Consider the following 14,563-nt stretch of genomic DNA (forward strand, 5'->3'; position numbering starts at 1 on the left):
ATTGCAGCAATATTTTTTTTCCATTGCAATATTACAATGAAATATATCAGAAATATTGCAGTAATATTACTGATATATATCAGTAATATTACTGATATATATATCAATAATATATCTAATATATCAGTAATATATCAGTAATATATCAATAATATTACGGTAATATTACTATAATATTTGCGTGATATTTGTATAATATATTATACCTAGGAATATATAATTCCTAGCAATTTGCTAGAATAACATTTTAATAATTTTTATTAAATTTTATTGAATTATTTGTAATAGTATTGTTACATATAATATACAAGACTTTTTGACTTGATATGGTCTCAAGAATATGCTATTGCAATAATACTCTAATTTCATTAAATATTTGTGTATACATTTTCTTGAAGCTTTCATGTGTACACAATTATTTAAAGAAATTAGAATACTATTGCAACAGTATATTCTTGAAACCAAATCAAGTAAAAAAGTCCTGTACCACTTTTCACTCCGACGAACATTTATTGACAAACATCTATTGTAAGGTGGTCCTTTCGTGAGAACAAGTATTAGATAAGTACCTAAATTTGATATATGTTAAATATACAGTAATAAGGGACATGTGTACAAAAAATCAAGTAAGGTTACCGACACTTTACAAGAAGTAAGTCCATTCTAAATGTGCGTTCGCGGAGCGTGCCATTGTCATTCTATCCTTGTTTACATCTAATGAACGAGAAAGATATAATGATGCAAATCGCCACGGCCGAGGTTTTCAACGAATAATACATGATAATACATTATTCATGTCTTAAAATATTCCCTGAAGTTTTCGGATTTCGTACATACCTTGAAAATAAGGGCTTGCCGAATGTTTTGCTCTGATATATGAGGTTAAATAAGTAGTGGATCCAATCGCATATTGCTTTACTCGTACTGTCATGCCTGACCTAACCTAAATCGAGTCCAACCGCACTACTATTGTGATATTTTTTTAATTAGTAAATAATTAAATACAATTAAATCGTGCGTGTAAAATCATGTTATATTATTATAATTATTGGGATGTTGTGTAATGTTTGTCACTATGTTTGTTTTCAATTAAGGTAAATGCACCTATTTGCGTCCATGTAAGGGTTATAGCAGAATAAAAGACCAATAAACGAGTATAATCTAATCCAATTTGATTAAAAATCATTACTGATTGAAAAATATATATTTCTTTATGGAAAAAGCTTTTGTTTTGACAAATTGCTACATATTGCACCGGAAAATTCTAAAATTACGCGAAGGTATCATTGTACGTCGTTGCGTCCGCCTGATTAGTTTTCGAACGTATTCGCGTCCATTGCGTTGCCCCCTTTGCGTCAGGACGCAAACTAGTAAGACGATTTGACTGCACTATTTTGCGTCCGTCATAGTCATGGATAAAACGAATATGTATTGAATGTTTTCGGTCGCAAATAGAAACAGAATATGTAGGGCCCCCATTTGCGTCCGCTCTTCAGAGGTTATGGTGGACTTGAAATATTCTGATAAAACTTATATTACTTTATAGGTTGTGCCGCAGAAAAAAACAGTGCACATCAAAAAAGTTATATTTTTCGCATCATTCACGACAATTTTTAGCATGAATATACTGACGATTCAATTACTTTGAATATTCGAAGCAACCAGACGCACGCATGAACATTAGGATGTTGTTGCGCTGCTTTGCTACTATTGTGTGAAATTAATAATTTACTGACCTTTCGTGTGATGAAATCACACGTTTTGAGTAGCTTGTGGAGCTGGATTGCTTAAAACACTTGGATTTACCTCGTAATTATTTCTCAGGATCCGCAACAACGACAAAAATGACAGTCACTTTCACCGTCCGATTTACTAAGAATTTGCCCTCAGCGCACGCGTATACACAGATGGTCACTCACGGCGCGCACTATGAACATTGAAACCGTGTTATATTTTTTTAATTTCAATGAAACACATTTTAAAATAAACGCAATTATAGAATATTGTCTATAGAGTGGAATAAATATTCTTCATGAATCAATAAGTGTGGATATTAATTGATTTTATTATTTTATAATCAGATTCGGACGCAAATAGGTGCATGGACGCAAATAGGTGCATTTACCTTACTTCATGATGGACTGTTACTTGACTAGCTGGGTCCGCGAAAGAACCACCTTGTAAGCTAAATATTGAAAAAAATACCAAGTTTTTCTTGAATATCTAAAAAATTATAAGGCAAATAAAAAAATGTTTCAGATAAAAGTTGTTCATATTAATTAGTAGAAAAAGATGATACCATAAAAAGGGGGTTTCTATTTAAATAATTTGACTTGAATCCTATTAAGCTTAACACAGGTCCCGGGTTCAAAATCTAATAAAATTGTCTATTGGTCCTCCTTGAACTTTCCAACTTTTATCTGAAACATTTTTCCAATAAATTAATACTTTCTGAGATAATTATAGCGGAAATGATTGGCACACGAAATAAAAATCACCCTGTTTATTTCATACATAATTACATATTAAAACATAAGAGTACGGGGTTAAGTATGACGTGTTCCGATATTCACTGTCTATACTAAAAATCTATGGTTAATGTTATACATACACTTTAGATTTTCAGTACTGGATATTAAAATATTGGAACGCAGTTTATACCAAGTTTAAATTTTTCTTACTTATGTATATAATAAAAATGAAGCTGTCGCTCAGAAGAGTTTGATAAAAATCAAACTGCTTGGTGCTGCTCTGCGTGAACTTCCACTGATGGAAAGCAACGTAACACTGCAACATAATACAAAAACAGTAATTATTATTTACATCTAATTATATATTTTAAACATAAAAGTAGGTTAAGTATGAATCTGTATTGTCATATTCAGTATCTATATACTGAAAATCTGTAGTTGATGTTACACGTATACTTTGGATTTTCAGTATTGACGATTAAAATTGGAAAGTATGGTTTATATCAAATTTAACTTTTTCTTACTTACATATTTAATAAATAAATCTTTTGCTTTTTTATCAAACTGCTTGGTGCTGCTCTGGACTGCATGAACATCCACTGATGGAAAGCAATACTGTAACATATATATAGCATAAGAACAATAATTATTATTAAATTATGTAAATGGTTAAATAATTATGGTTAAATCATTTAATTAATGATTAAACTGCTTTTTAGGAGATTTGGGATTGGCATATTTCTGTCACGTATCTCCAAATAAGGGCTCCAGTTGGATTAAACTGTTAAAAATTTTGAGGTTAAGTTAACTTCAAGATTTAAGTATGAATCCTTTAATAAATAATTTCATTAGAGACTCGTTCAATAAGGTTATAAAGGCAAATATATATATTTTAAGATGATCATTGAAATGGTTTTTATGATATTAACGTGGTTTTTGCAGACCATTATGCCACGTAATCCTTATTTTTGGATTTAAAGACAAATCGCCAAATATATATATACAATGTACATATTAGTAATAATTATACAAAAATACTTTTAAAAATATTTGTGTAAACAATATTTATTAAATAAAGAAAAATTACCTGAAATTAACACGATTGTTTCTGTGCAGTGTCGTACACGTGATTGCGTGATCCCACGGAGCCATGCAAGAGACAGCGAGAGAAGATCGGGAATGGTGGGGGTCGGTGCTGCGACCAAGCGCATATAGCCACACACACTAGCGTTCTTCCACTTACGCACTCAGAAACGTTCTGTTTATCCGTGTGACAAACTCGTAATTTGAAAAGTTTAGTATTGATTATATAAAAAATATAAATTTTAAATTTTATCCATTTATTTTATTATCAATTTACTTACTGGCTCTTAATTAAAAATTAATTGTATATATAATTACCTTTTATTATTACAAAATAAATAACAAGTTTATAAAATTAAATACCACCAATTATAAAATTTATCTTAATCACTTTTATTCCCCAAAAGTACAAGTCAGTTTCTTTTGATTTAATCACATTTTTTTATTTAGATTTTTCTTTCTTTCAGTCCAAAATTCTTTAACTGGTATATATTATCTGTGCAATACGTATGATTGTGTGATACCTTAATAACGTCTTAATGACGTCAATAAGATGTCATTAAAATGTCTATTGACATTATTTTGCTACTTAAAGTATTATATTTCAACAATATATTGCAGCAATATTACTGTAATATTTTAATATTATTTAAAAACGTGTAATACATCACAGTAATATTTCTGAAATATTTCATTGTAATACGTAATATTTCCACTATATTGCAATATTACTGCAACATTTCTGCAATATTATGTGCTGTGTGGGATATTTATATAAAGCAATATATAAATATTATATGGACTTGGTTAGAGGAGCGAGTGTGGTGTGTACGTGTGGATGAGGGGCGGCGAGAGCGAATGAGAGTGTAGGCAGTAATAGAAAACGTGGCGGGCGTTAAAGAGTTGGATAGGTAGAAGGAATAATAGAGAATCAGGATAGGATAATAACGGAAGTTGAAATCCCAGGAATATTATAGTAAAAGAGTGTTAAAGATAAAGGTGAGAGCACGAGGTTAGGGTGCGAAGGGGGGAAGGAGCTGCGTGTGCGTTCCAAAAGAGAGCGAAATTTGCGTTGCGTAGACAGTGCAGGTGGCGGCACTGGGCGCGTTCGGCAAGCTAAACTGCTCGGGAATAGTTGAACGTGATTGGTTCTTATAAGAACCAACCAATCAGCGCGGCGTTCGCTGAGCGAGTTCATTGGCGTGATAGATTGAGCATAGAGATGTACAGCGAATTGGCGAGCGAGATGGACGAGAGCGAATTGATAGCGGATGTGAATGGATGCGCAGATAAGATTGTAGATAAGTCAGAAAGGAAAATAACGGATAAAAAAGCTCATGTTGCTCCAAAAGAAAAGAAAAGAGGAAGAGAAAGACTTTCAAAGATAGAACTGAGAATGAGGGAAAGAGCGAATTCGACCAGCATATTAGATTTTGTGAAAAAGATATGGCATGTAAATTGGAGAAAGCTAAGAGGAAAAGAAAGGAGGAAGAACAGAATGGAAATGACATCTTTAAGAGAGATAACAAGACGATAAGAACGCCACCAGGCTTGGATAAGCGAATAGTAGGAACCGGACGCGAGGATGAGGAGAGAGAAGGAGACGGAGATAGGATGGTGCTGAAGAAGAATGAAACAGACGGTTCGATGATGGCAATCTTGAGAAAAATAAATGCGGAGTTGAAGGATATGAAGATGGAGATAAAAGGGATAAAAGAGAGAATGAGCAAATTAAAAGAAGGTTGGACCATAAAAGAAAAAAGTTGGAGGACAGAATGAATAAGTTAGAGGTTAGGCTGCGGAAGATGGAACAATCAAAGGAAGACATAGTCGTGGGCGAAAAGGGGGCCAAAATTGAAGAGATTGTAGGAAGAGTAACAGAGTTAGTAAAGAAGAGCGAAAGAAGCATAAGAGATAAGAGGAAAAGAAGAAACAAATTTGTAATTCTCTAGGATTGCAAAAGGAAGACAGTAGATGTATAAGGGAAACAGCAGAGACATTTCTGGAAAAGGAGTTTGGAGTTAAGAAGAAGGTGAAGAATATGCAAACATCAGGTAAGGAAGAAAAGGAGGTAATTGTTGTGGAAATAGACTGCTGGGATTCGAAGGAAATTGTAATGAAATCAAAGAGTAAGCTAGGAAGCAGAAAAAATTTCATTGATCACGATCTGTCGTTCGAGGAAAGAGAGGTGCAAAGATTGATAAGAGACCGCGCGCGGAAAGAAAAGATGGATGGAAAACGGGTAAAAATAGGATAAAAGAAATTAGAAGTACAAGGAAGGAAGTATGTGTGGAATGAAAAGGAGAACGCGCTTATAGAAAAGAAAAATTTCTGAAGGGCAGCCAATTAAAGGATAAGTCGAGGAAAATGCTAGATGATGAAGAGCGTAAAAAGGACAATGGAAGACTGGAGAGAGAGAATAACAGAAGTAGAAGGGTTTTGTTCTGGAATGTAGCCGGTTTAGAGAGACAGGACAAAGATTTTTGGAATTATATAATAAGAAATGATTTTGTAGGTTTATGCGAGACATGGCTAAAGGAGAAAGGTTGGGATAAGATTAAGGACAAATTACCAGGGTCTCACGAGTGGGTGAACCTAAATGCGGGGAGGGAAAAGAAAAAAGGTAGGGCGATTGGCGGAATAATCATAGGAGGCGATTTTAACATAAGGATAGGGGAGTTTGGAAGGGACAGACTGGCGGACTGTGATGTGGAAAGGAAAAGCAAGGATAAAGTAGTATGTAATGGAGGTAGGCAGTTTACGGATATGATGGAGGCTGGTATATACTAAACAGTAGAACAATGGGGGACTGGGAAGGCGAATTTACTTATGTAGGTGCGAGAGGGAGTTCGGTAATTGATTATATTATTGTAAACAAATACATACATGACAAAGTGTTAGAATTTAAGGTAAACGACAGGGTGGACTCAGGTCACTTACCCTTGGCAATGAAAATGGAGGGGACTGGAAGACAAGTTGCAGAAGAAGGAGAAGAAGAAGACGAGGAACTAAATACCGTGAAAAAAATAATAAATTGGGATAAGGAAGCGAGAAGACTATATTTCGAGAGAACGACGGAGCCAGGGAGCGTGGAGTGGCAAAAGTCGTGGTCGATAGAAAAGAAATGGAGAAGAATAAAAGAGCTCATACATAGTGCACTGATTTATAAGGAAGTTAAAAAATCGAGGAGGAAAGAAATAGGTCATAAGGACTAGTGAAGCAGGAGTTGCACGAGGAAAAAAAGGGAGGTTAAAAGAAAGTACAAGAAAGATGGAAAAAGGAGAAAGGCAGAAAAGAAGACTTTATGGAAGGAAGGAGAGACTTTAGGGAGTTGTTAGAGAGGAGAAGGAAAGACAAAAGAGCGGAAGAAGAGGAGGAGTTGAGAAATTTGAAGAATGAAAAAGATATTTGGAGGTTTATAAATAGGCGAAGAAAGAAGAAGGAATGGACGGAGAACAATATTCAAGGAGAAAAGTGGAAAAAGCATTTTATGAAGTTATTGGGAGGCACGGAGAAGGAGATAACAATGAAGGAGAACGGAACTGAGAGAAAGATAGGTGAAGAAAGGGACGGTACAACTGCTATGGAAATACGAGGTGAGAAACACGAAAGGTACGAGCAAAAAGAGGAGAGAGAGTTAAAGAAGGAGGAGATAGCGGACGCAGTAAAAAGGATGAAATTAGGCAAAGCAGCTGGAATAGACGGAATCCCGATGGAAGCTTTAAAGTTTTGTGGTTCAGCAGTGAAGGGTTGTCTGGTAGACTTAATAAAGCAGATATGGAAGGAAGGAACTATTCCATCGGAGTGGAAAATGAGCATAGTGGTACCGCTGTATAAGAGAGAAGATAAAGAAAAGGCAGAAAACTACAGAGGAATTTCACTGCTGTGCTCAGCATATAAAGTGTATGCCGAAATTCTGAGAAATAGATTAAAGGAAGTTATAGAAGCGAAAGGAATGCTGCCTGAAAGTCAGGCGGGCTTCAGGAAGGGAAGATGGACAACATCTTTATTCTGAACTACATTGTACAGAGAGAGAAAGTAAAGGAATGTGGAGATGACAAGGGGTGTTTGCTCTTTTTATCGACTTGAAAGCCGCTTTCGACAAGGTGGAGAGGGAAAAATTATGGAAAATACTGGAACAAAAAAGGGTCGGCAGCAGCTTGTTAAACAGGATTGAGGGGCTGTATAAAGAAACAGAGACATCAGTCAGGACAAACAAGGGGATTACGAGAAACTTCATCACAAAGATTGGTGTGAGGCAGGGTTGTGTTCTGAGTCCAGATCTGTTCAGTCTTTATATTGCGGATTTAGACGAGGCGTTAGAGAAGCGAAATATAGGTGGTATTGTATTGGGCATGTACAGGGTATGGTCGTTAGCTTATGCCGACGACATGGTTCTACTGGCCAAGAATAAAGAGGCACTGGATGATATGATGGATACACTGAAAATATTTTTGAAGAATAAGAAGCTAGAACTAAGTACAGAAAAAACAAAAGTCATGATTTTTAATAGTGGTGGCAAGTTAGGTAGAAATTGGAAATTGGGTAAGGAAAGAATAGAGGAGGTGAAAACTTTTAAGTATTTGGGGTTCACGTTTAATAGAAAAGGAAATTACACGGATCATATAAAAGAAATGGGCAGGAAAAGAAGATTAGCAGCAAATAAGGTATGGGGCCTCGGTGAAAGGATATGTAAAGATGATTTTAAGAGGAGACGGACATTGTTTAATTATCTGGTCAAAAGTATTATGGAATATGGGGTGGAAGTATGGGGGTGGATGGAGAAAAATGATTTAGAAAAGGTCTGGCTGGACTACATCAGATGGATTTTTAGAATAGAATTTTGTACGCCGCGATATATGATCTTGAGAAAGTTGGGCCTAAAGAAATTAAAAATTGATTGGGGATTAAGAGCCATGAAGTATGAAAAGAGGAGCAGAGAAAGTAGTTCGAATAGGCTAATAGCGGCATGTTGAGAAGAAAAAGATAAAACGGAGAATATTTTGAGCAGTGGGAAGAAAGATCTATTCAGTAGTGAAAGGGAAAGTTATTTTAATAATTTGGGGTGGGGTCTTGAAGCGATAAGAACTGCAAGAAAGGAGGGTATTGAACATGCTCAGGGTAATAAGAGAAAGAGAACAAGATTTACAAGAACAAATTATCGACAGTAAAATTAGAAATGCGCGGTACAATATAAGATACAAGGAACTGGGTATAGCGTGTAATAAACCAAGATATTTATTAAATGTAAATATGGACTAGAGACAATGTCGGGTGATGGTATTAGAGCGTTGATAGGATTGAGGTGCGGTAATATGGAGAAAGCAAATAAATATTGGTTGGGGGAGGATGTAAAAAGTTGTAGATTTTGTAAGCTGGGTAGGGATAATCTGGAACATTATGTAGGTAAATGCACGGTGATTAGCGATTGGTTTGTAAATTTGGGTAAGAGCTATAAGGAAAGACTAGATACATTATGTAACGATGAATTAGGAACAGTAAAAGGGAGGATACTAAAAAAACTTTGGAAAAAGAAAGAGAGGAAGCGGAGACAGGTTAGAACATAAACGAACGCGAGCGAATGAAGTCTGTTAATAGCGGAGGTTTTGTAGTTTATATGGTGTGGATGGATGAGTGCTTAAGGTTTATTGTAAACCAAGTTCGTTTTCTTAGCTATAAGCTTGAAAATAAATATCTATCTATCTATCTATCTATCTATCTATATAAATATTATACAGGGTGTCAGAAATAAAAGTATCCAGCCGAATGACTGGGGTAGATTGGGTCAAACTGAAGAGAAAAGTCGTATACCATTTTGCAAAATTCGCAATAGTTAACAAGTTATTAATTAAAACGTCTGAGCGAATGCGCGCACAAGGAGCGATAGAGGTGGGCCTCGGCGGCTGGCTGGGCTGGTACGGTGCCCGGCGCGCGGCGAGCGGTGGGGGTCGCGAGACGAGCGGCGAGCGGGGCGCGGCGCGGCGCGGCGAACGTCGAGCGACAGATGTTATACACTGCGACGAAAAAGTATTAGAGCCAGCCCATACTAAACTTACGATAATTCCTTCGCGTAAACGGGATTTTCCTTCGCGTAAACGGGATTTTGTAGTAACTTACAATAATTTACTCCGCGTAAACGAGTGAATTATCGTAAGTTACTACAGAAGTAACGCGCTCGCGTAAACGTAGTAACAGTAGGTAGCACACGTATTGGCTATTGCATAGGCATTGCCGTAACGTCTTACGCCTTAGATAATATTAATTAGTTTAGCTTGAATTATGTGTAATAAAAACATTTAATTTTAGTAAATTTAATTATTTTGCATGTCAAAGTTTACGAGGTTTACCACAAGCCTTACTTTAACTTTTGTTTATGTTATAATAACTTTAATGGTGCGTGTCCACCTGCGAGTAAAACTCTCGAGATGAGTAGCTCTCGAGATTGATTCTCGCAAATAGACATATTCCTAAAGAGTACCTAACGGAGAATGAATCGCAGCTCTCGGCGAGCGAACTTTTCAAGACCTACTCGCAAATTGACACGACGTTATTTTACTTTTGGAGATCAGCTCGCCAAGCTCGAACGCTGTTCGTATTTTGAGAGCTACATGATGACACAAAGGAACTTATTGAATAATGCGGAAATCATGAACCATTGTAGAATACTACTGTGACAGAAATAAAAGTTTTTTTTAATTTTTATGTTTTGCGAATAAAGTGCGAAAAATTCATAATTTAAAGAATTAAATAATAATATTTTTAATACATTCTCTTATTACTTGGTCAATAATTAGTTACACTTAATTTTACATACTTTGCACGTTTTAGTTACAGCGTTAAAATTAAATACATTTTTACATCGCGAATTAAGTACATAAAAAAAAAAAATATTTAATATTTACATGTAAAAATCTAACATCAAGGTATTTCGCAAACAGAAAACTAAATAATAATATTGCACTATGTATTCCATTTCACAATTTGTAAGTCTGTAAAAACTTTTAATTGTTGGGAGTCTTCAATCTTAAGCTCTCTAATTTAGAGCAGATCCGACACCTGCGATCAATCCATTGCTTGACCCAGAAGGTCTTTTTGTTGTTATTTAACACCCTTTTTTTTTTACAATAATGCTAGCCACTATAGCAACCGCAAGTTCTTTCGTTTACGCGACATTATAATGTCACCACTCTCAGACATCAACTAAAAAAATACGTAAGTGGATACGGTTTTGAGAGAACTCTCCGAAAGAATACTCTCCGGATTCCCGCGAGATGCTCGTGAGAATACAATGTCAGAAAAATTATTCTCAAATGGACAGTGTCAAAATAACTTTTGAGAGATATTCTCGAGAGTTTTAAGGCGCGTGTCCACCTGCGAGTAAAACTCTCCAGAGTAGCTCTCGAGAGTTATTCTGACACTGTCCATTTGAGAGTAATTTTTCTGACATTGTACTATTTTAAAAAGAAAAAGGGTGTTAAATAACAACAAAAAGACCTTCTGGGTCAAGCAATGGATTGATCGCAGGTGTCGGATCTGCTCTAAATTAGAGAGCTTAAGATTGAAAACTCCCAACAATTAAAAGTTTCTACAGACTTACAAATTGTGAAATGGAATACATAGTGCGATATTATTATTTAGTTTTCTGTTTGCGAAATACCTTGATGTTAGATTTTTACATGTAAATATTAAATATTTTTTTTTTATGTATTTAATTCGCGATGTAAAAATGTATTTAATTTTAACGCTGTAACTAAAACGTGCAAAGTATGTAAAATTAAGTGTAACTAATTATTAACCAAGTAATAAGAGAATGTATTAAAAATATTATTATTTAATTCTTTAAATTATGAATTTTTCGCACTTTATTCGCAAAACATATAAATTAAAAAAACTTTTATTTCTGTCACAGTAGTATTCTACAATGGTTCATGATTTCCGCATTATTCAATAAGTTCCTTTGTGTCATCATGTAGCTCTCAAAATACGAACAGCGTTCGAGCTTGGCGAGCTGATCTCCGAGAGTAAAATAACGTCATGTCGATTTGCGAGTAGGTCTTGAAAAGTTCGCTCGCCGAGAGCTGCGATTCATTCTCCGTTAGGTACTCTTTAGGAATATGTCTATTTGCGAGAATCAATCTCGAGAGCTACTCATCTCGAGAGTTTTACTCGCAGGTGGACACGCACCATTAAAGTTATTATAACATAAACAAAAGTTAAAGTAAGGCTTGTGGTAAACCTCGTAAACTTTGACATGCAAAATAATTAAATTTACTTAAATTAAATGTTTTTATATTACACATAATTCATGCTAAACTAATTAATATTATCTAAGGCGTAAGACGTTACGGCAATGCCTATGCAATAGCCAATACGTGTGCTACCTACTGTTACTACGTTTACGCGGAGTAAATTATTGTAAGTTACTACAAAATCCCGTTTACGCGAAGGAAAATCCCGTTTACGCGAAGGAATTATCGTAAGTTTAGTATGGGCTGGCTCTAATACTTTTTCGTCGCAGTGTATAACATCTGTCGCTCGACGTTCGCCGCGCCGCGCCGCGCCCCGCTCGCCGCTCGTCTCTCGACCCCCACCGCTCGCCGCGCGCCGGGCACCGTGCCATCCCAGCCAGCCGCCGAGGCCCGCCTCTATCGCTCCTTGTGCGCGCATTCGCTCAGACGTTTTATTTAATAACTCGTTAACTATTGCGAATTTTGCAAAATGGTACGAGACTTTTCTTTTCAGTTTGACCCAATCTACCCCAGTCATTCGGCTGGGTAGATATACTAATATACTTTTATTTCTGACACCCTGTATATATTATTATATTATATTATATAAATATATATATATATATTTATTAATTATATTATATTATATTAATTATTTATATATATTTATATTTTATACTTACACACAATTAGTATTTTATTACTTATTTATATTTAATTATTTATTAAATTATATATATATATATATATATATATATATATATACTTGCAGCGTAGTTTAGTAGGACCATTTTTGGATTGAAACGTATTTTAGCAGGACCATTGGCTCTTAGCTGGTCGGTCCTTATAATACTTTTTATGTTCCGTATTATATCGGGACCGTCCCGATAAAACTAATGTGAATACATCGTATTTTATCAGCACCACACAAAATTTCATGTCCTTCTAATATACGGTCCTAATATTTTAGTAATTTTTTTGATGCACCGTATTTTATCAGGACCACAGCACAAACGCTAGCGTAATGACCAACAATTCAGATTGGAATTATTTGGAATTATTAATTAAAAGGCTCCACTAATTAAAAACAAAAAAAATGTATAATATTTCTAAAAATATATAATATGTCTACGTATCCCAGGTCGCCGATGATGGGATTCAAGCAGTGCGCTCAGTAGTTTTTGGCGTCCAGGTGTTTCAATTCTTCGAATTTGATATCTACGTGTCCCAGGTTGCCGATAATGAGGTCCAGATGGTGCGCTCCGTAATTTTAGGTGTCTAGATATATTAATATTTTGAATTCAATGTCTACGTGTCCAAGGTCGCCGATGACGAAGTACAGATAGTGCGCTCCGTAGTTTTCGGTGTCTAACTGTATTAATACTTTGAATTCGATATCTACGTGTCCCAGGTCGCCGATAACGAAACCTAAGCTGTGCGCTCCGTAGTTTTTGGTTTCTAGGTGTTCCATATCTTTGAATTCGATGTCTACGTGTCTCAGATCACTGATGACGTAGTCCAGAGAGTGCGCTCCGTAGTTTTCGGTGTCTAGATATATTAATATTTTGAATCGGCGACCTGGAATATATAGACGTCAAATTCCAAGTATTGATACATCTAGACGCCGAAAGTACGGAGCGTCTAGGTCTTGTCATCGGCGACCTGGCACACGTTGACATCGAATTCAAAGTATTAATACATTAATTAGAAAAATTCTTTTTTCTGATTAATCAATCGAACGCTTCGAAGCATTTGTAGCATCAAGTGGACCGCAGCTTTTATCATGCAATATAAACCGACAGAATCGATTTAGCAGGCGCATAACCTCTCAGGTACAGTCTAGTACAGACTTTACACTATGTAAAGCCGTGATCAGACTACGGATTGGGATTGAGATTGGATTGAAATTCAATCAATCAGAATAAAGAAAACCAACTTCAAGTTTAGTAAACTTTGCTCTAATTGGTCAAATTTCAATCCAATCTTAATCTGAATCTGTAGTCTGATCACGGCTTAACCCAAAGGCGGGGTTGAAGACGTTACTGGACTGGATCCATCTGGAGCCTAACCTCCAACAAAAGTCTTCTATCTACAGCCGATATCGTACGAAAAATGAAATATTAAACCGAAAAATGCCATTTCACGGGAAATGAAATGTACCATTTAGGCCTGTTTTCTTTCTCCTTTAGCTGAATTTCTTAGACAATTTCTCTTCTTTTTCACGTTGGCGAGAAGAAGAAAAGAGAAGAACAAATAAGGGGAAAATAATATATCAGATAAAGTGAAACTGATTATAATTATTGTCATCTGGAATAAATTCTGCTTGGAGCATTAATTAGATAAATCACTATTTCGGCAAGTATCATGTATTTCGATATTTCTTCATAAGATAAGAATGCAGTTTAGTGACATTTTTAGCAATATTTCAATATACAACAGATCTTTCTTATTTCAGTTACGCATCCAATTTCCATATCGAAAAACACGATACAGAAGTAGTGATTTATCTATAAATTTATGCTCTAAGAAGAATTTATTCCAGATGACAATTAAAATCTATTTAACTTTTTCTGATATATTCTTTTCTTTTTTTCTTTTCTTATATGTTCTTTTCTTCTTTCCGTCAACGTGAAAAGAAAAAGAGAAAAGATGAACCGTCCAATAAATTCAACTAAAAAGAACAGCCCTAAAGGGCACATACATTACGTTTCACGCATGATGCATATAACGACATGCATATAAGACAATGTATAGTTAAGTATTTATCTCTTTGGATTGTTT

At 35.4% G+C, this 14,563-nt stretch overlaps 1 protein-coding gene and 2 long non-coding RNA genes across 4 annotated transcripts in view; 1 reads left to right on the forward strand and 2 right to left on the reverse strand.

The window, feature by feature from the left end:
- Window positions 1-14,563, reverse strand: part of LOC143902849 (UDP-glucosyltransferase 2-like) — a 153,046-nt gene that overhangs the window by 14,302 nt on the left and 124,181 nt on the right. The window lies entirely within an intron of this gene.
- LOC143902854 (uncharacterized) lies at window positions 2,489-3,702 on the reverse strand. The gene is made up of 3 exons (XR_013258511.1): window positions 3,559-3,702; window positions 3,000-3,086; window positions 2,489-2,787 (listed from the first exon to the last, which is right to left on the reverse strand). It is a non-coding gene; the product is annotated as an uncharacterized LOC143902854 (long non-coding RNA).
- On the forward strand, window positions 12,521-14,249 carry LOC143902857 (uncharacterized). The gene is made up of 2 exons (XR_013258517.1): window positions 12,521-13,885; window positions 13,972-14,249. It is a non-coding gene; the product is annotated as an uncharacterized LOC143902857 (long non-coding RNA).

This window comes from Temnothorax americanus, unplaced genomic scaffold (assembly GCF_048541705.1).
Source record: "Temnothorax americanus isolate GAGA-0224 unplaced genomic scaffold, ASM4854170v1 Scaffold40, whole genome shotgun sequence".
NCBI lineage: Eukaryota > Metazoa > Arthropoda > Insecta > Hymenoptera > Formicidae > Temnothorax > Temnothorax americanus.